The sequence below is a fragment of the Rutilus rutilus genome (genome assembly GCF_951802725.1).
Source record: "Rutilus rutilus genome assembly, chromosome: 5".
In the NCBI taxonomy this organism is placed as follows: Eukaryota; Metazoa; Chordata; class Actinopteri; order Cypriniformes; family Leuciscidae; genus Rutilus; species Rutilus rutilus.
Window position 1 is genome coordinate 16,119,930 of NC_140213.1, and position 27,690 is coordinate 16,147,619.

Sequence of the window (27,690 nt, forward strand, 5' to 3'; positions counted from 1 at the left end):
AGTTTTTACTCACCTGCGTGTTGTTCTAACTCCGTATGGCTTCCATTTATAATTGCATAACAAAATATTATATTTATGATGTAATCTGAGCGCTGGATAAGTCTTCCATTGACTTCCAAGGGGCTTAAACTTGCTCGATCAGAAAACATATAGACATTGTTTAAAATAGTCCAAGTGGCTCAACCATCGAGAATACTTTTTCTGCGCCAAAAACAAACAAAAATAACGAATTTATTCCAGTATCCATTTACTCGTGTTGTGCTTGAAAGTTGTTTACGTAGTCTATCTGCGCAGCGCTTCTGGGTTCTACGTCACCACACAGGCTCACTATTGGCCAACGCAGGTCATGTGTGTGACGCCTGGTGACGTAGAACCCAGAAGCTCGCGCAGATACACTACGTAAACAACTTTCAAGCACAACACGAGTATGGATATTGGAATAAATTCGTTATTTTTGTTTGTTTTTGGCACAAAAAAACTATTCTCGTCGCTTGATAAATGGATGGTTGAGCCACTGGAGTCACTTAGACAATTTCAAACAATGTCTTAATACGATTTCTGATCGAGCAAGTTTAAGCCCCTTGGAAGTCAATGGAAGACTTATCCAGCGCTCAGATTCCATCATAAATATAATATTTTGTGATGCAATGGTTAATGGAAGTCTTAAGGGTTTAGAACAACACACGGGTGACTAAATACAAAGAACTTTTCGATTTTTGGGTGAACTAACCCTTTAATAAAATGATTAAACTACAGATTACTGTACGTATCTTATATGAACAAAACACAAATTTATATGCACTAAAAATACATTTAAAATATCAATGGTATTTAGTATACTTTCTTAATTACACTTAAGTACTACTTTAGTATTTTCACTAGGTGAAAATAAAGTGTACTTGAGTGCACTAAAAAAAAAACTTAATTACAAGAAAGTAATTTGTAGTACATTCTTATTTTTTGTGCTAAAAACAACTGTAAAAATAATACATTATAAATAAACTAATTAAAAGTATGTTTTAATTTAAATAGTAATTAAGTGTAATTAATAAAGTATACTAAAAGCCTTATTTTTTAAAAATGTATTTTTAGTGCATTAAAAAAATATATACTTTTGAAAAAATAGACAGAAGAGTTTTTTAGTGTATTTCTTACAAGTACATTTTAACACATTAAAAATAGTTCATTGCTAGTGTACTTTGATAGCTATGTAAAAGTACACTAACAATGAACTATTTTTAATGCGTTAAAAATGTACTTGTAAGAAATACACTAAAAAAACTCTTCTGTCTATTTTTTCAAAAGTATATATTTTTTTATGCACTAAAAATACATTTAAAATATAAATGGTATTTAGTATACTTTATTAATTACACTTAAGTACTAAAGTAAAAATATACTTTTAATTAGTGTATTAATAGTGTATTATTTTTACAGTTGTTTTTAGCACAAAAAATATGAATGTACTACAAATGTACTTTCTTGTACTTAAGTGTATTTTTAGTGCACTAAAGTACACTTTTTTTTCACCTGGGAGTTCAGGTGGCCAGGGTGGACCAGACAGTTCAGGTGGCCAGGGTGGACCAGACAGTTCGGGGGACCATGGCGGACCAGACAGTTCGGGGGACCATGGCGGTGCGGCCTCCATGGTCCTATCAAGGGACACACTCGGCGGCGGTCATCTTGTCCGGAGACTCTGGATCGGCAGGCGTGACGTGAACAATCTCTGGATCGGCAGATGTGACTTGAACAGTCTCTGGATCAGCAGGTGTGCCCAGAACAGTCTCTGGATCGGCAGGCGTGACGTGAACAGTCTCTGGATCGGCAGGCGTGACGTGAACAGTCTCTGGATCGGCAGGCGTGATGTGAACAGTCTCTGGATCGGCAGCGGCAGGTGTGACGTGAACAGTCTCTGGATTGGCAGGACTGACGTGAAGCAGCTCAGGCTTGGCAGGACTGACGTGAAGCAGCTCAGGCTCGGCAGGACTGACGTGAAGAAACTCTGGCTTGGCGGGTACTGTGGGGTTGCAGGGCTCCTCGTCCGCCAAACCCACAGTAAGGGTTGAGCCGCTCAGTAACAGGGCCAAATCAATATAAAATTCTAAAGTCCATTGAGGATTGTGCCGTGGCATGGCTGACCCGAGTGGCTCAGATAGCCCCCCTGTAAAAAAAATCATGAGGCACAAAGAGTCCATTGAAGTTACATTTGCCAGTTCAATACAGTCTCTCAAGTACTCCTATATGGGCCGGTCTCCCTGACGGAGACACATAATCTGTGCTCCTGGATTCATCTTTGGTCAGTCGTTCTGTAACGATGAGGCAAGGACGAAGTGGATAGAGAATCCACATGCAAGCACTACTTTAATGAAACAAACAGGTAATCCAGGACAAACAACAGAACATGGAACTCAACTGGAGTGGAATGTGCCTGAACTGAAACAATCTGGCAGTTAACTGGATCTGCATGATGTGCAGTGCACCACCTTTCAAAGACACCCCATTTACTGGCATAAATTCTTCTAGTGGAGGGAGCCCTAGCACTGAGAATGGTCTCTATGACTTCGGGAGAAAGTCCAGTGTCCCTCAGTTGGTACCCTTTAGGGGTCAAATGTGAAGGTTCCACAGCTCTGGCCGGGGATGAAATATTATCCCCTGCACTTGAGACAGAAGGTCCCACCTGTTCGTAATCGCCCAGGACAAGACGTTGAGGGGGGATGTTATCTCAGAGAACAAAACTCTGTTCAGCCAGCGAGGCACTATCAGTAAGAGGCAAGACCCTTGTTGACGAACCTTGGCCAGGACTCCTAGGAGCAGAGAACATTCTGCACCATGACATCCTGGCTGGTGATTCAGAGAGAAGCAGAGGGGACATTGCACTGTCCATTGACAGGCGAAGAGATCCACCTGTGCTTCGTAGAATCTTACCCAGATTTGTTTGACTACCTCAGGGTGGAGTTTTCCATTTCTCTGTTCAACACAGTCTGTCTGGACAGTAAGTCCACTTCCACATTTAGATATTAGGGGTGTAATGATTAGTTTTAACAACGATTCGATTCGTATCGCGATTCGTGGTTGTCGATACGATTCAAGGATGATATTGGTTCATTTAGAACGATACGATCCGAAACGATTCAGTGACTTGAAATCGATTCAGTGACTTTTTAGCCAAAAATTCTTGTAAGGGAATCAGGTATCAATTAATTATGGATATAAACAAACAAGTAAACAACAATTAACGTCAAATGCATTCACATAAAGTAGGACTGCACGATTATGACAAAAAATATAATTGTCGATTATTCCCTTGAAATTGTAATTGTGATTATTAATTACGATTATCACAACATTGAATGATGTTTTGAATAGTTTGGCCATGGGACCCACATTTCCCCATGGTCATCAAGCCGCGGCCCACCTTTTTAGGAATTATATAGGCCTATTATAATACATTTGTTTACACAAAAATTGTTGACACACAAGTTCTGTCCCCCTTTACTTAACATACAAAAAAAAAAAAAAGAATATGACAAATACTGATAAACAGTAGGCACTGCGAGGTTAAGCTATTAAATAGCAGTCCCAACCTAGTTTTTGTTAATACAATCTTGGTATGAGCCACCACAGTCATATAAAAATATACAAAATAACCAGTAAGTGGCATTTTGTTATGGAAACAAACAACAATTAGGCTACCATGGTGATACACAATACTTAGAAGAACTGATAAAGAAACATGGAAACTGCTCCTGATAAATAGCAACACACATGACGTACCAATAACGTAATTTATTGGTATTTTACTTATATTTTACTGTATATTATCTTAACTCACTAATTTACGACGTTGCATTCTCGTATGTCTTTTGCACTTTAGTGAAGTGATACAGCGCGCGCCGGTGCATTTGCGCGTGCAATTGAAGAGTGCGCGCTACTGCAGTATAGCGGCTGAGAGACAGGAAAGTCTGTTTTTCTGAGGTGAGAGACTTTGCGCTGCTTGTTGTCTTTGCGCTGCTGCTGGCGCGTCACGCATGGCGACGACGTCACAGATAGGCAGACTGAATCGAGTAACGTTTAATGCTTTTATCATTAAAAGTGCTAAGAAAAAACATCCATATAAAGTCTGACGTGCTTAAATCCAATGCGTTATTTCCTAGTATCGATACAATCGATTCATTACCTTTTAAAACGATGTTAGATCGATATATGTCATCCGGAAGGCCAACTTGGCGAGCACAGATCGATGTAGTTGGATCATAGGAATATAAATCAATACATCGATGTAGTTGATGAATCGTTACACCCCTATTAGATATCCATATAAATCGCTCCTAGGGACAGGAACTTGTCCTGAGCCAAAAGCAGAATCTGTTCTTTCACTGTTGCACAGCGGTTTCCTTTCTGCCTGAGTGAATTGCATTGGTAGCTCTGTATAGCTTTTTTTAAACTCCATCTTTTTTTCCGTTTATATTGCTTAACCCTCATGTGGTGTTCGGGTCATTTTGACCCGGAGAAGATTTTCTTTTTCCCGAAAATACTAGTTAATGTTATCGCTTTGGACTGAAACTTTGTGACTTTTTTCACAAATGGTATAAATACTTCTGAAATGTTTTGTGACAATTTTCTTAATTTTTTAGGGGGGGGTTTGTCACCTTGTCACTCTTGTGGTGTTCCCGGTCAAAAATGACCGGACTACAAAAAATAGCTTATAAATCACTTGTTATGCAATATTATCACCCAATATTGGATTCAATCTTTTTGTCAACTTGTTCTCTTTCAATTAGGACTGGTTTTATATTTCTATTTGCATCTGATTAATCGTAGGCCTCATTTATTTGAGAGTAGGCATCTCATTTTTTGAGTAAAAAAAACATTATTTTTGAATAATTTTGGAAATTTTAAATAAAATCTGAAGAAAATTGGCACTGTTGATCACACTAGTCTATTTTAATTTTTCACCAGGAATTTTGTTTTGAAAAACTTTTATTTTGTACAAAATGGCACATTGTTACTCTTGTGGTGTTCCCGGTCAAAAATGACCGGACTACACAAAATAGCTTATAAATCACTCGTTATGCAATATTATCACCCAATATTGGATTCAATCTTTTTGTCCACTTGTTCTCTTTCAATTAGGACTGGTTTTATATTTCTATTTGCATCTGATTAATTGTAGGCCTCATTTATTTGAGAGTAGGCATCTAAATTTTTTAGTAAAAAAAAACATTATTTTTGAATAATTTTGGAAAAATAAAATAAAATCTGAAGAAAATTGGCACTGTTGATCACACTAGTCTACTTTAATTTTTCACCAGGAATTTTGTTTTGAAAAACTTTTATTTTGTACAAAATGGCACAGAGTTACACTTGTGGTGTTCCACTGGGCCATTGAGGGCCATTGTGGGCCGTTGTTTCAATGGGCCATTGAAAGTGAATGGGAGAGACCAATGCATCCAATGAATGGAACAACACAACATATATATCATTTTAAAGCTTAGAATCTCAGCTTTTTAATGCATCTAATCACTTTGATCAACTCCTAACGACTGCTGAGTTATCACTCTAAAACAGAGTGTACCCCCTGCAGGCGCCACCTAGCTGCGAAATAAATAATCATAATATTTTTCAAAACTATTACCTTGATCAACTTAAAATAGGTGTCATTTGAAAGATTAGAGTCTGAAATTTACAATGAATGTAGCCAATTTGATAAACTCCTAAGTAGTGCTGAGTTATTTGCTGATAAATAGAAGAAAAAAAATCATAATTTATAAACTACTTTTTTGTATTACATTGAGCAATATGTCAAATACATCATACAGCTCAGATAGTCCTGTGTCATATGTCATTTGAAAGGTCTCAATGAGTAGAATACAACAAGCATAATTGTTTCAGGCTTTTTACTAAACTTGAGCTAGGTTTTTCTAAAAGAAGCCCTTCAAGAGACCCATGTGTAAACCATGTATGGATGCTGAATTTTAGACACATTTCCGCTCGTAACTTCATGAAACATGCTCCGATTGTGGAAAATCACACATCATTATTTACAGCAGATGCTTACAATTAAAATGAGTCCAAACTCAACATAATCCATCACTCAGATCTAAAGATATTCCTAATGGAGTTGTAACACACAAACCCCAACAGGCGCACACAGAGCCTTGAATATAGATGTAGCCTAGCACTTATGTCGCGTTTTAACTCATAACTCAATGAAGCATGCATAAATTGTGGAAAATGGCACATCATTATTTACATGAGATTGTTAAGATTAAAAAGAGCCCAAACTCACCATAATCCATCACTCAGATCTAAAGATATTCCTCATGGACTTCTAACACATGTCTCTCCCATTCACTTTCAATGGCCAATTGAAACAATAGCCGCGTTTCCACTGTGGGGCCAGGGCTTTAAACAGGCCGTGCCGGGCTAATAGCCTCGGGCCAATAGCACCGGGCATGCGTTTCCACTGTCGGGCCAGAAGCTCCACAGCGCTTCACTAAAACACGCCCGTAACACGCCTCTCTGGGACAACGTCACACTAACCCATCATTTCACCAACAAATGGAAGTTTTATAAGAAAACTAATCAGAAATCACTGGAAACAGCGTTGAAAACAAACACGATAAAAGCGGCCGTTTGCTAGCTTTTTTTTTTGTTTGTTTGTTTAGCAGCTACTTGAATATTTAAAACCCAAGCATCGATGTTTTACCACAGGTTTACAATAAAAAGTGATACATTGATCATAATGAATTAATTTATGTAAAAATGGCACATTAGTCACTCAGAAATAAATTACCGTTAGGTCTATGTCACAAAAGAAAGAGGACACACTTACTTTTTCAGTCGCGTCTGTTTCTTTATCTGGTAACTCAGTTACAGGACATATTTACATCACATTTAAAAAAAAAGATAATTTCTACAAATATATGCCATACGACCGAGGAGCTTTAGCACTCTCTCGACTCCCATACAGATATTTTCAGTCAGAGAAACAGAGGAAGCTCCCGAAAAAAAAAGTTACTTTATTTTTTGATAGTCCGGTTTAAAGAGACGAGACGTAGGCTATGACAGATAAAATAAAAACATGACTGTGATAGCCTTTAAGATTGGTCTGATTTCTTCAAGCGTTCGCTATGTTTTTTTTTTTACTATGCGTATCTTCAAGCGTTTACTATGTTTACTATGGTAACGGCTAGCGCGCATAGTCTTTTGCATCACAAACAGAAGGCATTCAAACATGAACGCGATTTAAATTATTTTATTTTTAAGTAGGCTATTTAATGCTGACAGAATCATCCGGCGCTGCCGTCTCCCAACGGTAAACTCCTCCTCTGTTGGTAACCACTCCTCTAGCCCGAGCTGGCCCGCTTTGGCCCAAGGTATTCGACGGGCCAGAAATCCTGGCCGTTGGCCCCGAGTAAGCCCCGATCAAGCCCCGGAAGTGACAGTGGAAACGCGACTGGCCCTGGCACGCACTAGCACGGCCCGGCCCTGGCCCGACAGTGGAAACGCGGCTAATGGCCCTCAATGGCCCAGTGGAACACCACAAGTGTAACTCTGTGCCATTTTGTACAAAATAAAAGTTTTTCAAAACAAAATTCCTGGTGAAACATTAAAGTAGACTAGTGTGATCGACAGTGCTAATTTTCTTCAGATTTTATTTTATTTTTCCAAAATTATTTAAAAATAATGCTTTTTTTTACTCAAAAAATGAGATGCCTACTCTCAAATAAATGAGGCCTACAATTAATCAGATGCAAATAGAAATATAAAACCAGTCCTAATTGCAAGAGAACAAGTGGACAAAAAGATTGAATCCAATATTGGGTGATAATATAGCATAACAAGTGATTTATAAGCAATTTTTTGTAGGCCGGTCATTTTTGACCGGGAACACCACAAGAGTGACAATGTGCCATTTTGTACAAAATAAAAGTTTTTCAAAACAAAATTCCTTGTGAAACATTAAAGTAGACTAGTGTGATCAACAGTGCCAATTTTCTTCAGATTTTATTTAATATTCCCAAAATTATTCAAAAATATTTTTTTTTTTTACTCAAAAAATTAGATGCCTACTATCAAATAAATGAGGCCTACGAATAATCAGATGCAAATATAAATATAAAACTAGTCCTAATTGAAAGAGAACAAGTGGACAAAAAGATTGAATTCAATATTGGGTGATAATATTGCATAACGAGTGATTTATAAGCTATTTTTTGTAGGCCGGTCATTTTTGACCGGGAACACCACAAGAGTGACAATGTGCCATTTTGTACAAAATAAAAGTTTTTCAAAACAAAATTCCTGGTGAAATATTAAAGTAGACTAGTGTGATCAACAGTGCCAATTTTCTTCAGATTTCATTGAATATTTCCAAAATTATTAAAAAATAATGTTTTTTTTACTCAAAAAATGAGATGCCTACTATCAAATAAATGAGGCCTACGAATAATCAGATTCAAATATAAATATAAAACCAGCCCTAACTGAAAGAGAACAAGTTGACAAAAAGATTGAATCCAATATTGGGTGATAATATTGCATAACAAGTGATTTATAAGCTGTTTTTTATAGTCCGGTCATTTTTGACCGGGAACACCACAGGGGAAATTGGGTTGTGAACACCACACAAGGGTTAATATAATTTAAACATCACAAAATATCTGATATTATCTAATATTGTCTGCCGCATTGATCTGACATCGCTAGCTTTAATCTAAATCGCTATTGCTAGCATTTTGCTTGCCTTTTAACCTGCCGTCCGTGCTTACCGTCTTTCTTCGCTCGCTCGCTCGTTCCTTTTACGAGTCTATCAAACAACTATGGTGAGTTGGATCAGTCAACAAACATGGTGAGTCATGTCATCTCCTGTTATTGTCACTTGCACTGCCTGCCACATGTATAGTATAGCCTTCTCGGTCACCGGTGAGGGTTACACGTGATAAATGCAGGGAGATAGTCAGGCTGACGAAGAAGATTTCAGAACAAGAGACACGCATCAAAACTTTGAGCATAGTAAGAATGCAAGGGCTTTAGATACTCCTTGGATGCGACTAGCTTAGTGAACTCTGTATATTGTTCGGTTCCGGCTGTAGAGCCTGTGCTGCAGGGCAACTGGGTGACTGTGAAACGGCATAGAACATCAAATAGGTTCTCCCCACTCAGTGACGCACCCACTGAGAATCCTGTTGAAAGTGCCCTAGTTATTGGCGATTCTATTACACAGAACATGAAAATAGAGACCATAGTCACATGTTTGTCGGGAGCCAGAGCGCCTGACATAAAAGCAAATTTAAAAGTGTTGGCTAATGCTAATTGTAGATCCTCTAAGATTATTATTCACGTCAGTACTAATGATGTCTGACTTTGCCAGTTGGAGATCACTAAAATGAACATTGAAGAGGTGTGTGAACTAGCAAGTATGATGTCACACACTGTAATATGCTCTGGACCTCTTCCTGTTCGCCGGAGTGATGAGATACTCAGCAGACTGTCCTCACTCAATGGCTGGCTGGCTGGCTGTCTAAGTGGTGTCTGCAGAATAATATAGGGTTCATAGACAATTGGGGCAGACCTGACCTGTTAAAAAGAGATGGTATTCATCCCTCCTGGGATTCTTTCACCTAGACATCATCACATTGAGACTGGATCTGTTCCCCGAATTAGTGAATACAAAAAACTCCTAAACCCATTTAAGGGTAAAAATTGTATTAATGTTCAACAAATAAAAAACAGATATAATACAGATGAACAAATGATAAAGCTTGGGTTGATAAATATTCAATCATTTTCTTCAAAAGCACTTATTGTTAATGATATGATTACAGATCATAACCTAGATGTGCTGTGTTTAACAGAAACCTGGCTAAAACCAGACAATTACATTACTTTAAATGAATCGACCCCCCAAGATTATTGTTATAAACATGAGCCTTGTCTGAAAGGCAAGGGGGGAGGTGTTGCTGTAATTTATAGTAATATCTTCAGTATTACTGAGAAGTCTAGTTTCAAATATAATTATTTAGCGTTGTTGCTTAATGTAACACTATCTAGTGTTAATGATAAATCCCGTTTGACATTTGTGCTGGCTACTGTATACAGGCACTTTAATACCGACTTTATTAAAGAATTTGCTTATTTTCTATCGGAGTTAGTACTGGCTGCAGATAAAGTCCTAATTGTTGGTGATTTTAATATCCATGTAGATAATAAAAAAGAAGCATTGGGATTGGAATTTAGAGACATTATTTATTAAAAACATGATTTATAAAATAAAAAAAAAGCATTACTTTCTTTATAAATAAATCCTAGAGAATTAGTCAATTACAGGCCGATCTCAAATCTACCCTTTCTGTCAAAAATATTAGAAAAGGCAGTATCCTCACAACTATGGTCCACTATTTTCCTCTAGATCTGTTGTACAGCCGAAACTAACTTTGTTGCATTATTTTCCTGTTATCACTGTAAAGCTACCTTGAAACAATCTGTATTGTAAAAAGCACTATATAAATAAAGGTAGGGTTAGGGTTAGGAAGTACCTCAGGGTCAGAAATACAGCCATCAATTTAAGGCAATTGATGTGCTAATCGACATGATGACCTCATCACATCCCCTGGGCTGGACGGCCACCTCAGGCTGCTGCCCAGCCCATACGGGAAGCGTCTGTCGTTAGCATCTTGCGACGACAACAAGTACCTACAGTGGGCCCAAGGTGAGGAACCGGGGTCTGAACCACATTAAAGGGACGAACCTGCATAACCCTTGCCATAAACATGGATTTTAGAAAGTGCACAAATCGTTCAGTGCATGACTTTTCTTGGAGTTGCGTCTCAGCCGAAGAGAGACAAGATGAGCGAGGATCGATCTCGATGTCGAAGCGCAAGCTCTTACAGGGTGACAAGGCTAGGTCGGATGGAAGAACTTGATATTGGTAAGCTTGGTCCCGAAAGCGAACCTCAGGAACTTCCCATGTTGTGGCAGAATTTTTATGTGAAAACATGCCTCCTTGAGACCAATTGTAACGAACCAATCGTGATGTTGGATTGTGACACAATCATCTTGATAGTTAGCATCTTGAACTTGAACGTCTTGAGAAAACGATTTAAGCCGTTGTAACAGTTTTACCAACTGGTATGCTTTACATCCTAGCCACTAGAGGGTGAAAGGGAGTTTTACCCTAAGGATGTGCATCCTATATTAAGTCAAAGAAGTGGATAGTAGGGTGTGTGTTATTAGAAGCAGGGAGCTAGCTTAACCCCCTGGGGTCGGCTAGCTTTTTTTTCTTATCAGTGCAAAAGAGACTCAAATAACTCCGTCGATTTTTGTCATACAGGCAAAACTGTTAAATGTCTTCTTTTATTTGTGTACACTAATAATAAAAAAAAAGTTGTGTTTTTCGTAAAGTAAAGAAAATAAACATGTTGCACGTTCGCCCGTCTCTCTCAATGTGAAGTTAATTCTGAAACGCGACAGAAAATGATCTGTAACTGTCACTGTGACATGAAACACATGTCTTTACAAAGCTTGAAGTCTCCATTTTTAAATGATGTAAATCATATCAAAAATAAATATTCTCTGTTTAAGTAATCCGTATGAAAGCAACAACATGTACAGTTTCTCCAGTCCGAGCTAATTAATTCTAATGTGACCACGCCCACACGTGCATGAGCGATTGACATGCAAATAGTCCACGCGGGCCTGTAAACACCCTCATTACCTCAAAACAAAGAATCAGATACTACAGTAACGCACTTCTCTGCTTTTCGTGGATACTGTGTTTGTGCTGTGCTGTTTACCTTGGATTTACCACGATTTGAAGATGAGAAGATTTTTAAGGTAAGACATTTCCACTCCTAATAGTAAGTATGTAATTGTTGTATAAACTTTACATTGTAGCTATTTGTTAAACTGGTGCCAGACTAAAATGTACGTTATGAAATGAGATTGGAGTAAAAACATGAAGCCTATGTCGTACATGTATATGTAGGCTATCTATATATAGACAGAAACATGTTGAAATGTGAACTAGAGGCAACCTTTCAATGCTAAATGTATATACATGTACGACACGAGGATGTTTTTCGATAATAAAACACAGCATGATAAAAGTAGGCTAGTATGAGTGTTTACTCTAATATGGTGATTATTATAATGTTTAGACCCGTGTTTACTGTTAAATACTTTGTTTGTGGATATCTGCTCAAACGTAGATGGTAACAATGTTTCATAGTTTGGAGCGGCTCGATCGCTTCAGTAAATGTTCTCTGCACGCGCTGTGAGTCAGTCGTGCTGTGCATTAGGCTTCATGTTTTTACTCCAATCTCATTTCATAACGTCATAACGAATGGATACATTTGAATTAACATGATAATCAATATATTTTTCTCTAGTGTAGTGTTACTGATATGTTCCTTTTTAACAATGTATAGGCCCGCCTGCTGTAGGCTATTGTTAATATTATTTTATGCAGCACTGCACATACAGTATATGCCTACAAGGCACAACACACCTGGTGTTCATTTTATATATATATATATTAAGGGGTGTAACGGTTCACAAAATTCACGGTTCGGTTCGATACGATACACTTGTGTCACGGTTCGGTTCGGTACGGTACGTTTTTGATACAGCAAAAAGAAAGAAATGCCAGAGAAATTTCCTTGATTTAATTTTTTTATTCTTTTTTTTATTTTTTATTAAAACTAACAATATAAAGTATGATCTTTTTTTACTTTGAGCAATTCTAGAGCTATACTTGACTCTTTAGGAGCATATAAAACAAAACAGCTCCTTGGAAAAAATGAAATGTAATATTGTAGTAATTATAAACAAAGGTTTATTTTAGTTCAGATTAACATTTGAGGGCAGCAATTGTATTCATAATGTCAAAATAAAACCGACGTAATGTTACTTGAAAGCATTATAGCCTACTATTCCTGCCAAACTTCCATGGTTGCAGTTAGTGTTACTACAGTAAATCAATGGTGAATGTTGCTGATCTGTGGACACTGGATAGTTCATTCATGGCACAATGTTTCTTCCTGGTTTCCACGTGCTGTTTGATCCGTTAATAACGGAGAAATGTGAATGTTTCTCACTAGATCTCGCAGCGATGTTATTACTTCTGTGGCGAATTCAAATGCTTTCTTTACTGGATCTCTTAGCGCTGTGTAGTAACAGTGTCGCATGATCACGATCGGCTCGCGCTGCACTGGTCCAAACTTATAAACGGTCCTTCAACCACACAATAACGAGCAGTTTTGTTCTGCTTGCATTACGTTTGCCATTTGATGTTGGGCAATGTTGTGGCCGGCGTCTCTTACATTATGAGCGTGCTTGCCACGCACAACGCACCTAACGAAATTTTGGTCGGCAGGAAAAATGGTCCAACGAACCGTTCAGTTTGAAAATGCGTACCGAAAACCGAACCGAAAGCTTTGTACCGAACGGTTCAATACGAATACGTGTATCGTTACACCCCTAATATATATATATATATATATATATATATATATATATATTGTATGTGTGTGTGTGTGTGTATATTTTGTACATTTTAAATCGCAATTTTAACCCGAAAAATCTAAAATGTATTCCCCAAATCGTGCAGCCCTATAGTTTCTCTTGATATCAGCATGTTCACTGGTGTTTATTTTTATTTTTTATACAGGGACCAGATGCCCCACTGATGAGTCCTGCTGACTTTAACATTCACATGAGTACATGATAAACATTATCACATGAGTAAATTTTTTTTCATGGTAAATGAAAAATCAAACTCCTTGGAAATGACAGGTATGTACTATGTTTCATGAATGGCACAAAGGTATGTGACTGTTCAAGTCTCTGTCTTTAGATGATGTGTTAAATAATGTGTTTTTTTGTCCTTTGTTGTGTATCTTTACATGTTATGTTGTAAATAAATCCAAACAATCAAAAAACCATTCTTTTTTAAATCTCCTCATTCTTTGTGCAAGGTTGCTCATAATGATAGGGCTACGTGATACAATTATCAAAAGTCTTGTGAAGAAATAATCAGTATGGGTTTCATGGCCTTATTTCAGTGACAATTTGTTTTTTTGTTTTTTCACAAACCACGCATAAACGTCATTATCTCAAAACTATAAACTTTTACATACATGCTGCTGACATATTATTGTAGCAGAGTTTGTGCTGAATACAGTGTAATCAGACTTTAGCCATGAAAATGTCACAAGTAACAGAAATAAGCACAAATGTCAGAGCATGTCAGAACATGACTTCAGTGACAGAGAGTGACATTCTCCAAGCCACACTTCGAAATTGCCAGTATTTTAAGAGGAACTGTAACAACCATTGATGAGTTAGTGAGGGTAGGAACCCTTGTGGAACGAGATATTTCAGAGGAGAGAGTGTTTTGGCGCCAACGACAAGTGCAACTAGACCCAAAGGGAGGCAGAATGGATAAGCCTGATGGGTGTCGTTCCCAAACCCATGACATTGCTGTTCTTTCTGAAAATCCTCTCAGTCTGTTGTCTTTACCAGTGATGTTAAGGAAACAACATGGCGAGGCTAATCTGGACACTGGTAGTACCTTCTCTTTAATCCAGGAATCCCTCTGGAACAAACTCAAAGGTGAGGGGGAAACCTGGCAATTGAGTCGTGGCCAGACTTTCGCCTTAGCCAATGGTCATGTCCAAGCCACCTTAGGCAAAGTCACCTGGGAATCTTTGAACAGGTATACTTACCCACTGAGATTTGGTGTTGTTTGGTGATGATGTTTATCATGAGAGATCAAGATTTGACCTTTCCTCTTATCCTGGGCCTTGAATTCCTTACATCTTCAGAAATAAAGTTGGACTTTAACACAGCCACTTATTCCTTGCCTGAAGGGGAAGAGTTGGCACAACCCTTTTCTTACCATCCTTTGTCCTCTTCTGTTACTCTTCATATGGCCTTGCCTACTGTTCCGATATCTAGTAATGCCTTCACTGCCATAAAAAATGTGGTGACTCTTGCAGATGCCTCAAGGACTAAGAAAAGACAAATGGAAAGTTTGTTGTTAGATTGGTCTACTGTCTCTACTGATACCTTAGGCCATACAGATGTCATTAAACACCAGATAGTGACTACTGATTCCCTACCCATAAGGAAAAGAGCATACCCAGTGCCGGTCAACAAACAACAATTCATCAATGTGGAAGTGGAGAAAATGCTAAGCAAGGGTATTATAAGACCTTCCATCTCTCCCTGTGCAGCACCTGTGGTTCTGGTTCCTAAGAAGGTTGGGAGCACACGATTCTGTGTGGACTGCTGGCCTCTCAATGCCAAAACTCCATTGGATGGGTTTTCTATGCCACAAATTCAAGAGATCCTTGAGTCTTTGTATGGAGCATTAGTATTTAGTACTTTGGATTTGCATACAGGATACTGGCAAGTAGACATGGATGAAGAAAGCATTCAGAAAAGTGCTTTCGTTACCAAGCAGGGCCAATATTAATTCCTTCGTCTTCCGTTTGGACTGAAAAATGCCGCTGCAACTTTTCAGAGGTTGATGAACCGAGTGTTGCAAGAAATTATTGGAAAATGCTGCTTTGTCTATATTGATGACATTGTTGTGTATTCTGGAAGCATAGAGTTACACTTCAAAGATCTAAACCAAGTTTTTTGCCGATTGGAATCTGCTGGGTTGACTCTTAATCTCAAGAAATGTAACCTTATCAGAAGGGATTAGGACGGAAGTAGGCAAGGTGGAGGCGGTCAGGAACTTTCCCACACCAAAAAACGTTAAGGACGTTCAATGGTTCCTTGGCCTATCAAGATGGTATCACCGGTTCATATCTACTTTTTCAGAATGCGCTGCTCACTTACATGCCCTCAAGAAGAAGGATACTTCTTGGAAGTGGACCAAAGAGTGTCAGTATGCTTTTGAGGATTTGAAGGATGCCCTCCAAAAAGCTCCTGTTCTCATGCCACCAGATTTCAGAAAACCATTTAAAGTGCAGACGGATGTAAGCGACATTGGTTTGGGGGCTGTATTAACCCAAGTGTCAGACAAAGGAGAACATGTGATTGCTTATGCTTCCCGGCTACTTCAAGGGGCTGAAAGTTCATGCTCGGTGGCTGAGAAGGAATGTCTGGCTGTAGTTTGGGCCGTGGAGAAGTGGCGACGGTACCTGGAGGGTTCGCTCATGACAGTCCTTTAAGTGGCCACGTGGGGCGTATGAAAACCTTACGCTGATTACCTAATGTTGTGTATTGGCAAGAAATCCGTAAGGATGTATGGAATCACTGTAAGATGTCTGTCAAAAGTACAAGCCTTGCATCACCAAGCTAACAGGATACTTACAGTCTACAGCTATGGTGGAGCCTGGCTATATGTTAGGTATTGACCTCATGGGACCGTTCCCAAAAAGTAAAAAGCTGAATGAGTTTCTTCTTGTCGTGGTTGATTATTTCAACAAGTGGGTTGAGTTGTTCCCAATGCGGTCTGCCAAAACCGAGCTGATCTCTAACATCCTCTCCAAAGAGATTTTCACTCGTTGGGAACCCCAGCATATCTTGTATCCAATAGAGGTCCGCAGTTTACATCACTACTTAACACCACGTGCCGTCAGTGGGGTGTGGAACAAAAGCTCACTACTTAACTGGTATGCTTTACATCCAAGCCACTAGAGGGCGAAAGGGAGTTTTACCCTAAGGATGTGCCCTATATTAAGTCAAAGAAGTGGATACCGGTAGTAGGGTGTGTGTTATCAGTTATCTGCCATGTCTGCAAAATCCCCTATTTTGAGGAACAAGATTGTTCAATACATTCAATGTAAGTGATTTTGTTTCTGTTCTACTGGAAGTGTTTTATTTTGTTTTATTCTAGAAAATCTCATCTTTTTTGTTTTATGTTTAAAACAGAGGGTTCTCTGGGTGCATGAGAGAAGATATTCCATGGATTGGAAAGGGATTTACTGTATAATCTGACTTTTTTATTTATTTTTTTGGACTGTCTTTACTGCTGGAATTTATGTTCTTGTTGGACTATTGAGGATTATTTACAAGAATTTTAGAAGAACTAAAACTCAACTGGAATACAAAGAAATGTCCTAAGGCTCTGACATTTCAAAGGAAAAGAGACTAAGTGACTGTCGTAGTGTATATGTGAAAGATGTATGCCACATGCTTTTACTGTTTGAGAATTTTTGTTTCTTTGATTTGATGTTTCCTCTTACCCATGCTAAGAATATAACTTCTTTGGTTACACTCCCTCAATGTATCTATCTCCTTACTGTATGCATTGGTAAGCGTTACACCTTGAAGATCTAAAATCGGACACAACCCCCCATATTTTTGGGAACCAGAAAGTACCGATTGTAGTAGCCTGACTCTCTCTCCAGGAGGGGAACATGTTCTATGGCCCCTTTGCCCAGAACAGATTATCTTGTGACAGCAGATGCACCTGCTCCAGTTTCATGGTAGTGGAGACCACTCCTTTAAAACGAGGAGGGTAGTGTATTCCTTTTTCTACTGTCTTTAGGACCCAATGAGATATACCCGGCAGTAGCTTCTATGCTGCTAAAGTCTCTTTAAAAGGGTTCCAATTTAATACTTCCTGTTGGGGGATGTTGAATGTTCTGTGTCCTGGGCAATACCAGGAAGTGACAGAACATCCAATATTTCGGTGGAAAACGGCTGCCCCCTGAATCACCAGAGGTGGTGTGAATGTTACAGTGGTTTCCTGAGGGTGCCAGGAAGGAGCTGGTTGATGCATCTTTATGCGCCCCGTACCAAGGGGAACCACCCCCACAGACCTCGGCAAAAAGCTATTAGGACTTCCTCTTCTTAGAGACGATAGTCCTAATATCAGGTCTCTTTTGAGGCTGCACAAGGAGGAAACTTCACAAAGGCCTCTTCATGTTTCTTCACCTCCCAGAATCTGCTGACAACAGTGTTAACCGAGCCAATCAGACCGGAAGGTGAGCGATGCCAGTTAAATTAAGCCAAAGATATCTCTCTGCAGCACCCATTGAACGGCCGATCGCATGGGGCATTTGCTTAGTCGCACAGAGAGACAAATCTGTGGCTCAACAAAGCTCAGGCTTCTTTGTCGATCGTACCAGCCACTCTCAGATACTTCAGCAGAAAATCCTGCGATGCTTGTAACACCCCCATGATGTGCAGTACACCACCAGCCTGACCTGCTGCTTGAAACGCTCTCCCCACCAGTGTGGATGTTGTCCTGAATAGCTTGGTAGGGAGAGCTGGTTCTTTAATGAGGATGCAGACAAGGGGATACATAGCCCTCGAGCGTCTCTTCAACCTGAGGCATCATGGTATAACCATGTGCCTTCGAGCCCACGATAGTCGAATATGTCAATGTAGAGGGCGCAAAGACACGCAATGTATAAGGTTTCCCCCATGAATGTGATATTTCATCATGGAGGTCCTTAAAGAAGGGGAGAGACCGTTGTTGAGGTCCCTCCTCTTTGCCACCAGACAGAAATCTGTCCTCTAATTTAGAGTGTTTGGCCAGCTAATTGCCAGACTAGTTGTAATCTGACCAATGCATAAGTAACCACCTCGAGCAGTCCTCTCTCGCTTTGTCATTGCGTGAGGAACGCTCTGAGGCGGCAAACTCACATTCCATTCCAATGGAAACGAGATTCAGCGTCCACCTGCCGGAGCCGCAGAAGTCCCGGGGTACGCTATGGAGCCAGGCAAAAGGACACCGCGATCTGGAGAGAGAGCGAGCAATAGGGACGGACCCATCTCTCGCTCCTCAGCCAGATTGACACGCGAGCCCCACGATCGCATTGTGGGTGCTAATCCTTAGAAATAAGCAAAGAAACAGGAAGCACTTTAACTGTGAACGTTTCACAATGCTCAGTGCGAAGGTATGCTCAAATGCAAGGGCAGCATGCTCTTCCCCTAAACACACAAGGCAAAACTGGAGTGTGTCATATTCAGGCATGGACCGTGAACGTGAACACCGCTTACCTTGAGTGATGCTCATTTTTCGATCTCTTTCTTAAAGAAATTTCTGCATACACCAAAAAGCTGGAAACTAATTTCTGATGATAGCGACAGAACGAGTGCAGCGCACACACACAGAGAACGATCTCTGAAAACAAAGAAACCTGAAGAGCGCACCTGTTGCACATCTTTTTGTAGCCTCTGACAAGCAATGGATTCCCACTGTCACCGTCAGAGGTTCAAGTTCAAGGCCAATTGCATTGGCATGTTCTCACACATTATTCATAGTCGGTCACACACAAAGTGTTCCCAAAGCGCTTCATTGAGCGCAGCATAGAGTGAAGCTTTTGAAAGAGAACAACATTTTCATTACAATTTTCCACCAGATTTACTATGCTGCACGCAAGTTCACACTAACTCAAAAACTTGCATACCCAGCTGAGACCTGACGTAAGATTTGATTGTAGCCACCGCTCAGATCCATATTGATAAATGATAAGTTTGGCGTCGAAACGACCGCAGGGACAATTTTCTGATGTGCGTTCATTTTGTAAATGAGGGCCATTCACTTCATACACTCATAATTGCGAAATGGTTCATGTTTAATATCGTGCTATCCCCTGGCTCACCTGTTATCCAGCAAACACAAAGAGTGACTGTCTGATGAATATTTTTCCTATTATTCTGCAGAATTCGTTATTCAGACAGGGACGAATAATGGCTTCAAAATGAATAAGGTATTCGGCTTTGGGCACATCCCTATACTTGTGGCATTAATTCAGAATCTTGCCTTGAATGTAGCCATTTACTCTGGATGTTCAAATGCTTTGTATAAAGGGTATGTTTTGCTCCTGGTTGAGAAGCATGTGTTCTGCTCAGGTGTGAGGAGTTGTAAAACACTATATAAACTTCAGTATGTGATTCAGCAGAACCGCTGGAAATATCTTGAGTTAGAGTGTAATTAAAAAGACCTATAGAGAGTGTAAAAGGTCATAAAAAGAAAGAAGCAGGGAGGAGTCTAGAGACTAACATAAAACATGTAAATGTTTACATTGGTCTTTTTGTCCCTTTTCCGCAAACATTGCATTTGCATTAATTAATTCCTGCAAACAGGGTTATTTGGCCTGCACAGAAAATTATAAATACACTACATTATGGATCTTGATGTCTAAATGTTAACATGTCACTAGCAGACTTAGCCCACTATGATAGGCTGTGAGAGGCATAATCCAGATCAACCTGACAGAAAATGGTATATAAATACGAAAAGATTTCTGAACAGGGCCAGCAGAATACTCATGCATACATGCAGGAGATGCTCGAGGGAAGGGTTGTTTCCTGCCGGGACAGACTGGGCTTTGTCGGGAGATGTGGGTCAGATAAGGCTACTGCTGATCTCAATATCAAAAAGTAACTTTCAATGGGGCTGTATACTAGCTTTTGTGGACCGAGACCGAAAAAAAAAAAAAAACAACAACAGTTTTTTAGCTTTGATATAGATACATCCATTTTTATTTATTTTCACATCAATGGGCATTTTTGGATACTCTGTGTGGTTTAAAGATTTAATTGATAATTTGGTGTCCGCAAAGTAGGGTATACAAAACAAAGAATAAAAAATACCATTGTTGAGGAGTACCCATTCCACGTTCTCCTGGAAAGTCCCTTGAGGTCAGTCTCTTCACACAGGCTGGACATTATCATACTGGACAAGGTGTTGTAACTCCAAAAAACCCTGTGTGTCTCTCAAGGGACTGGTTCCCCTGCGAGAAGAGGAGAATATGAACTGCTGCTACATCCATATTGGGTCTATCTATCTGTCAGCATTGGTTGCAGGCAGTTAAGAGGATAAGCTGGATCTAGGCGTAGCAATTCTTTAGTAAAAACAGACAATCAAGATACTAGAACTGGCAAACACTTGAACAGAACAACCCAATGATATCTAACTTAGACAATAAACTGAGGAAAAAACAGAACTTAAATACACAAACCAATCAATGTAATGAATACCATGTGAACACTAATCAAAAATGAGTAACCAAGGAGACTAACCAGAAGCGTGAACAAGGAACAAAGGAAACAGAAAACCGAGCAAAACAAACACAGGGTAAAATTCAAACACAGAAAAGACATAACCCTGACAGATAGAGAATTACGCAATATTTTTTGGAGTGTGTTTGTACAGTTACCTCAGTGGTTCCAAAACTAGGCTACATGAGGTGACCGAGGGGGTACATGAACAAAATACTGAGTTTTGTCATTCATTTAATTCTATGCCACCTTAAAATAACATTAAAACAGAGAATGTATTTCTAACAGGCAAAATGACGTAAATGGTCAAATACATGATATCCAATCAAATTACCTCATCTTTTGTGGTGAAAACTGATTGTATCCACACAAGCAGCATGCAAACATTGTGTGCAGAGTTCAAATCACGCTACATTACAGCCGTTCTCGACAATGTACCTTGTAAAAGCAGGGATTTAGCACGTACTTGCATGAAGAACAACTATAGACACAGATTGTGCATAGAGATCGATAAAGACTCAAACCCTGTGTGAGTTCTTGTTTTTAATGTTGATAATATCAGAGGTGTCTAGCTTGTATGGCGCCCTGGGCGAAACAACCTCTCTGCCACTTCCACTAGCTCTAGCTTTAAAAAAATCACTAGCTTTTTTTAACGGAAATCCTGACCTTGCCTGATGGTCTGTGCTCAACTGCGCGTTCATGAGACTCAGGTCACTCCGACTCGCCCAGAAAAACACACAATTTGCGAGAAGTCAAGATGAACAAAAATACAGCTCAAAATATAATCCACATCTTCTTCTCTGAGGTGAATATACCTGTTATGTTTGACATAAGTAGTTTTCGCACTCACATCTGTCAATTGTCATTCTGACTGTCATCTGACGAACGGAGTTCTGGTCCGAAGATATTTAACTCAGTGAAGATATTTCTTTGACACTTTTTGGGGGATTTCTAGGCGTTGTATTTGTATTTACTTAACGTATGAATGAAATAATGAATAGATCAATGCTAAGGAGAAAGTTATTGATCGACTGAATGGACTTCATTTGTTGACTCCTTTCTTGTTACAACTTACACGGCACATCACGCGATCGCGGGACTACGGGACCCGCTCTGTATTTTTTTTACCGCCCAATCCCAATGCAGCCCTCTAATGTGTGGTAATGAGTAAACACTCCAAGAAATCTTAGCTTTAAATAACATCTGACGATGCCGCTTGTTAGAGACTATAAATGGACGTGAAACAGATGTGCCTTTAGGTTTGTTTGTCTTCAGAGACCGCATTGTGTGCTGTTTGTGCTACCTTTCTCTCTCAAACTATTCCTCTGTCAGGTGTCGGTTTTGTCTGGCAGGAGTGAAGCCTTTTCTCTTTTCTCAAGAGCTTGTTCTTCAACATCGGTCATCTAGTATCTCTGGGGTTGATACTCAATCCCAAGAAAAGCATGCTTCTCCTGCCCAGAGGACAACATATTTATGAGTCGTATGAGACTCGGTCACCATGCGGGCACAGTTGTCTCACGTATTTGTGGAATCCATCTTATACACCCTGAGGAATATCAGACTAGGCCAGAAAATTACTTTACATAATTTTCAAAAGAGTTCTAGGTCTCTTGGGCCTTCTGCATTTGAGACCATTTCAGTTGTGGCTCAGAGCCAGGAGATGTCATGCAAGGGCCAATCCCTAAAGGCAAATAAGGGTTACACACCGCAGGCTTTGTACACTTTCTATGTGGCTCAGACCCCGGTTCCTCACCTTGGGTCCCACTCTAGGTGCGTGTTGTCGTTGCAAGATGCTAACAACAAATGCTTCCCATATGGGCTGGGCTGTGGTCTTAGATGACCGTCCAACCCAAGGACTCTGTAGAGGCCATCATCTCGTTTGGCACATCAATTGCCTCAAATTGATGGCTGTAATTCTGCCCCTGAAGTACTTCCTCCGGCAGTTAAGCGGCTACCATGTCACAACACTGTGGACAACACTACGGTAGTAGCTTACATAAATCGTCAAGGTGGACTGCATTCGTGCCTTTTGAACAAACTAGCACAGCAGTTTCTGCTTTGGGCTTAGGACAAGTTCATGTCCCTCAGGGCGATTAACATCCCTGGACGCATGAATGTAGGAGCAGATTTATTGTCCAGACAGGCTATGACACACAGGGATTGAAAGATCCACCCTAACATAGTCAGTCAGATCTGGGAAAGATTTTACGAAGCAGAGTTGGACCTCTTTGCTTCACAAGAAACCGCGCAATCTCCCCTCTAACTCTTGCTGACTACTCCAGCCCCCCTGGGTCTGGACGCCATGGCCCATGCATGTCCCAGAATGCGTCTTTATGCGTTTTCACTGATCGCTCTGTTCCTGGGAGTCCTGGCCAAGGTCCCGTCAGCAAGGGCCTTGCCTCTTGCTGATAGTGCCTTGTTGGCCGACCAGAGTTTGGTTCTCATATCTAATATCCCTCCTTGATGATTCCAATCAGGAGGGACCTTCTGTCTCAGGCGCATGGGACGATATTCCATCCTCGGCCCAAGCTTTGTAACCTTCATGTTTTGCCCCTGAGGGGTTCCCTCCACTAGAGTGCCAGGGCTCTAAAGTGGTACGTTTTTGAAAGATGGTGTACTACACATCATGCAGACCCAGTTCACTGCCAGATTGTTTCAGTGCTGGAGTTTCTGCAGGAAAAGTTGTTAGCAGGTACATGTCTTGCTACTCTCAGAGTATTTGTGGCCGCCATTTTGGCATGCCACACTCTAATTGATGGGGTTTCAGTGGGGAAAACGCACTACATCCACCGCACAAGTCAGTGGCGTGAGTCAGAGCAAAATACAAAGTTCAGGCATTGCTCAGAGTAGCATATGCCAGACAAGGGAGGATTAAAGGAAAAGGAAAGATATTTTTTTAATGAGTTTAAATGTTCACGGAAGAGATGAATTTTCAGTTGTCTTTTGAATGTTGTCAGGGATTCTGCATTCCGGATGAGGGTGGGGAGATCATTCCACCAGCATGGAACCGTGAATGAGAATGTTCTGGAGAGTGATTTTGTGGCTCTCTGTGATGGTACCACGAGCCGTCGCACATTGACCGATCGTATGCTTCTGGTAGGGATGTAGACTCGAAGGAGCAAGTGAAAGTAGGAGGGAGCTGAGCCTGTGGTAGTTCTGTAAGCAAGCGTCAATGCCTTGAACTTGATGCCCTAGCCTATGAGGCGTGCAGTCAAGCTTAACCTCTAGGTCAGGGGTCGGCAAGTAAGTTTGGCTTCGGGCCAAAAAAGTTTCACCACTAGATGGCGGGCCAGAACATAGTCAAAGGATAATTTACATATGTGGGAGATGCAGAATGGATAAAAATAACTCAAAAAATAAAAGAGGACTTGAATAAGCCCCATTAATGGCATGTCTGAGTCATGCTCTTAACGGACTGTTTTATTTCCTCTTTTCATATTGTGAATAATACATGTGTATCATTTTAATTTGCTTGTTACACAATGGAGCCTAACTTATTGTAATAATTATTTGACGTAGCCTACTTTTCACTCAGAATTATTCCTTGGCATCCTCACATACTAAACTGCTTTTTTTTTTTTTTTTATGCTGGAGGTAAGTTACGCTATTACGTAGAGTGTAGAGTGATGTTACATTTAAGCTTGCTAGTGAGAGAAAAAGGCACTATCAAAGAGTCTAAAGATGAAAATTGTCAGTGAAAATAGAGAATACAAAGAAGAATGGAAAGACAACTATGCGTTTATCCTACCTAGTTTTGTGAATGCAAAGCCGGTGTGTCTTATGTGCAACGAAGCGATCCACAGACTCTTTTGAATGTCTTTCAGAACTTTACCAATTAAAAGCTTTCAATTCATCTCAAAATAAAACATTGCTGCAAAAACGTTCTCATACTTTTATTTTGAAGGCAAAATCACTAAAGACGAAGTTTTTGTTAACTGTTGCTGACATGACAGATCTTGGTTTTGGCCTGCGGGCTGCCTGTTGCCGACCCCTGCTTTAGGTGTTAGGGCTCATTCCACAAGGGGGGTTGCATCCTCCAGGGCTTTATCAAGAGACATCCCTTGCAGCAAGTATGTTATGCGGCAGGCCCGCTCTGAAGAACAAAGATGTCTCTTCAGACAAAGTGATAACCTGAAGGCGCACCTGTTTCTAGTCTATTTATAGATTACTGCATCTTTGAGCCTACATTCAGTACAAGTAAAATACTCAAGTACTGTTAAAATCAGATACTCTAAGACTTTTATTCAAGTAGTATTGGAATTGGTGACTTGTAACTTGTAATGGAGTCATCTTTTCTGTGTAGGGTATCTCTACTTTTACTCAAATATGATTTTTAGGTACTCTTTACACCTCTGAGTCTAAGTGGAGAGCGTATGCATAACAATGTTAAATGCCTCCGGGGGTATGCCACTCTGGGAAGCCATTTTGGGAAACACAGTTACCTGATTTTCCTTTAAAAGGAAAATCAGGTAGTTCACCTAAAAAGCTCACCTTTTAGTTCACCTAAAAATACAAATTCCTATAATTTTTTGGTAACACTTTACAATAAGGTTCATTAGTTAAAGGTACGATATGTAAGAGTTTTGTATCAAAATATCCAAAAACCACTTGCACAGTGTTATATATTTCTTTCAATTGTGTAATTCCATTACCCTAAATATTTCCAAGAATTTGTGAATTTAGAGAAATTCACAATTTTAAAAAGTGTCCGTTCCTTTTTACTTGTCGCCTGTCAATGACGTAATATCCACGTTATCCCTGGTTTCCGGTTGTATTGCCATAGTAAACATGGCGACAGACGTAGACAACTGTGTAGTGCGTAACGTCTAGCGGCACGCTGTTGTTGTTTCGTTTTGGTTTTTCGTTCATTATGGATCATGGCAAGCAGACTTTGGGACAAAAGGAGAACTAAAACGAGGATCAATATCGGTGTGGCTTTTTCGAGATGCCGAGAGCTCCACGTCCGTGACTAACTTGAACTTGACAGAGACGCAGCTCTTGCATGTACTTTATTAGACAAGTGAGCAAATGTACATAAAACAAGTCAATGTTATATAGCTCAACATGATGAAATGTTAGAATATGATCACTATGTTATTCTAATGTTGATCTAGCTTACTGCTAGTCTCATATAGCAAACAAACTAACACATAGAATAACATTATAACTTTCAATACACTCCAATGCTGTTTAGTATGATGGTGTAACGTTAGACCAAATGAAACAGCGCTGCGTTACCTCACAAGTTTAATTCGTCAAATAAACTGACCTGTGTGAGTAGTAATTCAGCACTTGCGGGTAGTTAAGTAGAATGAAATGTCCTCATTCCTTTATATCCACGGGACTCGCGTGTGGCGCTGATATCTGTCTCTTATTAGCTATCGTGACCTGCTTCATACCACAGTCATGTTAAAAAAACATGAATGTTTTCACTCATCCATAAACATTTATTAGATCCATCAGCATGACAGCAAGTCCCATCATTCCGCTTATCACTGCGTCATCAAACTATGCTTTGTTATTGTAAGAGGTTAGTGACTCCTAGCAGCAAAAACAAATTACATATTGTAGCTTTAACTACTGTAAGATAATTTAGTGATTCTGACAGGTCAATTTAGCTCAAAAGGAATTATTAATTAATTTATAGGGAATTCGAAAGAATCACTCATTACGAACGAGCAAATGACTCGTCCAGGGTTCATTTGAACCGGCCGCAAATATCAGCTCTGCAGCGGATATAAATATCCAAACTATAGTGAAACACTATGTATTAGCAAGGTAACTTGGATCAGCAGTTTAAGACATTAAATTCATAAGCACATAACACAAGTAACACTTCTCTTTAAAATACAAACAAGACTTTGTTGATTATTCTAACACATAAAACTAATATCTAACACAAACACGCACACACATTCATACGAGTTGCAGAAAGAAAGCGAGAGTGAGGAAAGAATGAGTTTTAAGAGTGAGATGATGAAATCCCAAGTTTCTATATGCACTTATAAGACCTGACCTGAACGAACCATCAATCATTAATTTAACCCTTCTATCGTTTCTTAGGTGGGTTATTAAATATATATCAATGCACCAGTTCAGCTTAAAAGTCTGGAGGCTACTTGCTTGTTTTTGCGTTCCTTTTGGGGATTCCCTTTTGTCGTTGTAAAAAGGGGTTTCCCAGGTCCGTTGGTTGGCGTGCCTGAGATAGATGTCTGGGGCGGCCAATCACGTGGTGTGCTGGCGGATGAATGGAAAGTCTTTGAAGCTGGAAAGCAGGCTTTGCAGTCGAATCGTGGACCGAAACTTTGCCGCAAAACTTAACTTAGAACCGAGATTCACAACGGAAAAGAAAGGAAAACTAAGAAAAGAAAGAAAATTGAGACGAGAGTAGATGATGGCTTGAATTAAGCTGTTTAACCCATGTTCTTCTGATCTTGATTTGGGTTCTTTTGTCTGCTCGTCTACATGGTTACTAGTCTATTACTCCATCATGGCTTCTCCATGATGGTTTTCAAATCTACTTTTTCTTCATCTGCTTCTGCCTCTAAAACTTTGTTCGGGTCCTAAGATTTTAAACTCAAATGTTTGTCCAGCCTCCTGGATGAGGTCTGACCAATTAGACACTGTCTTTATTTGAGAGGTGGCATTTTCTTCACCTCTCATCGTAAATCATGCGTTATCTGTGATCCCCTTACTCTCCAGCACTAGCAGAGA

At 39.8% G+C, this 27,690-nt stretch overlaps 1 protein-coding gene across 1 annotated transcript in view; it reads left to right on the top strand.

Annotated features, from left to right (window-relative positions):
• The window catches only part of LOC311290242 (neprilysin-like), a 199,570-nt gene that overhangs the window by 121,042 nt on the left and 50,838 nt on the right, over window positions 1–27,690 (top strand). The window lies entirely within an intron of this gene.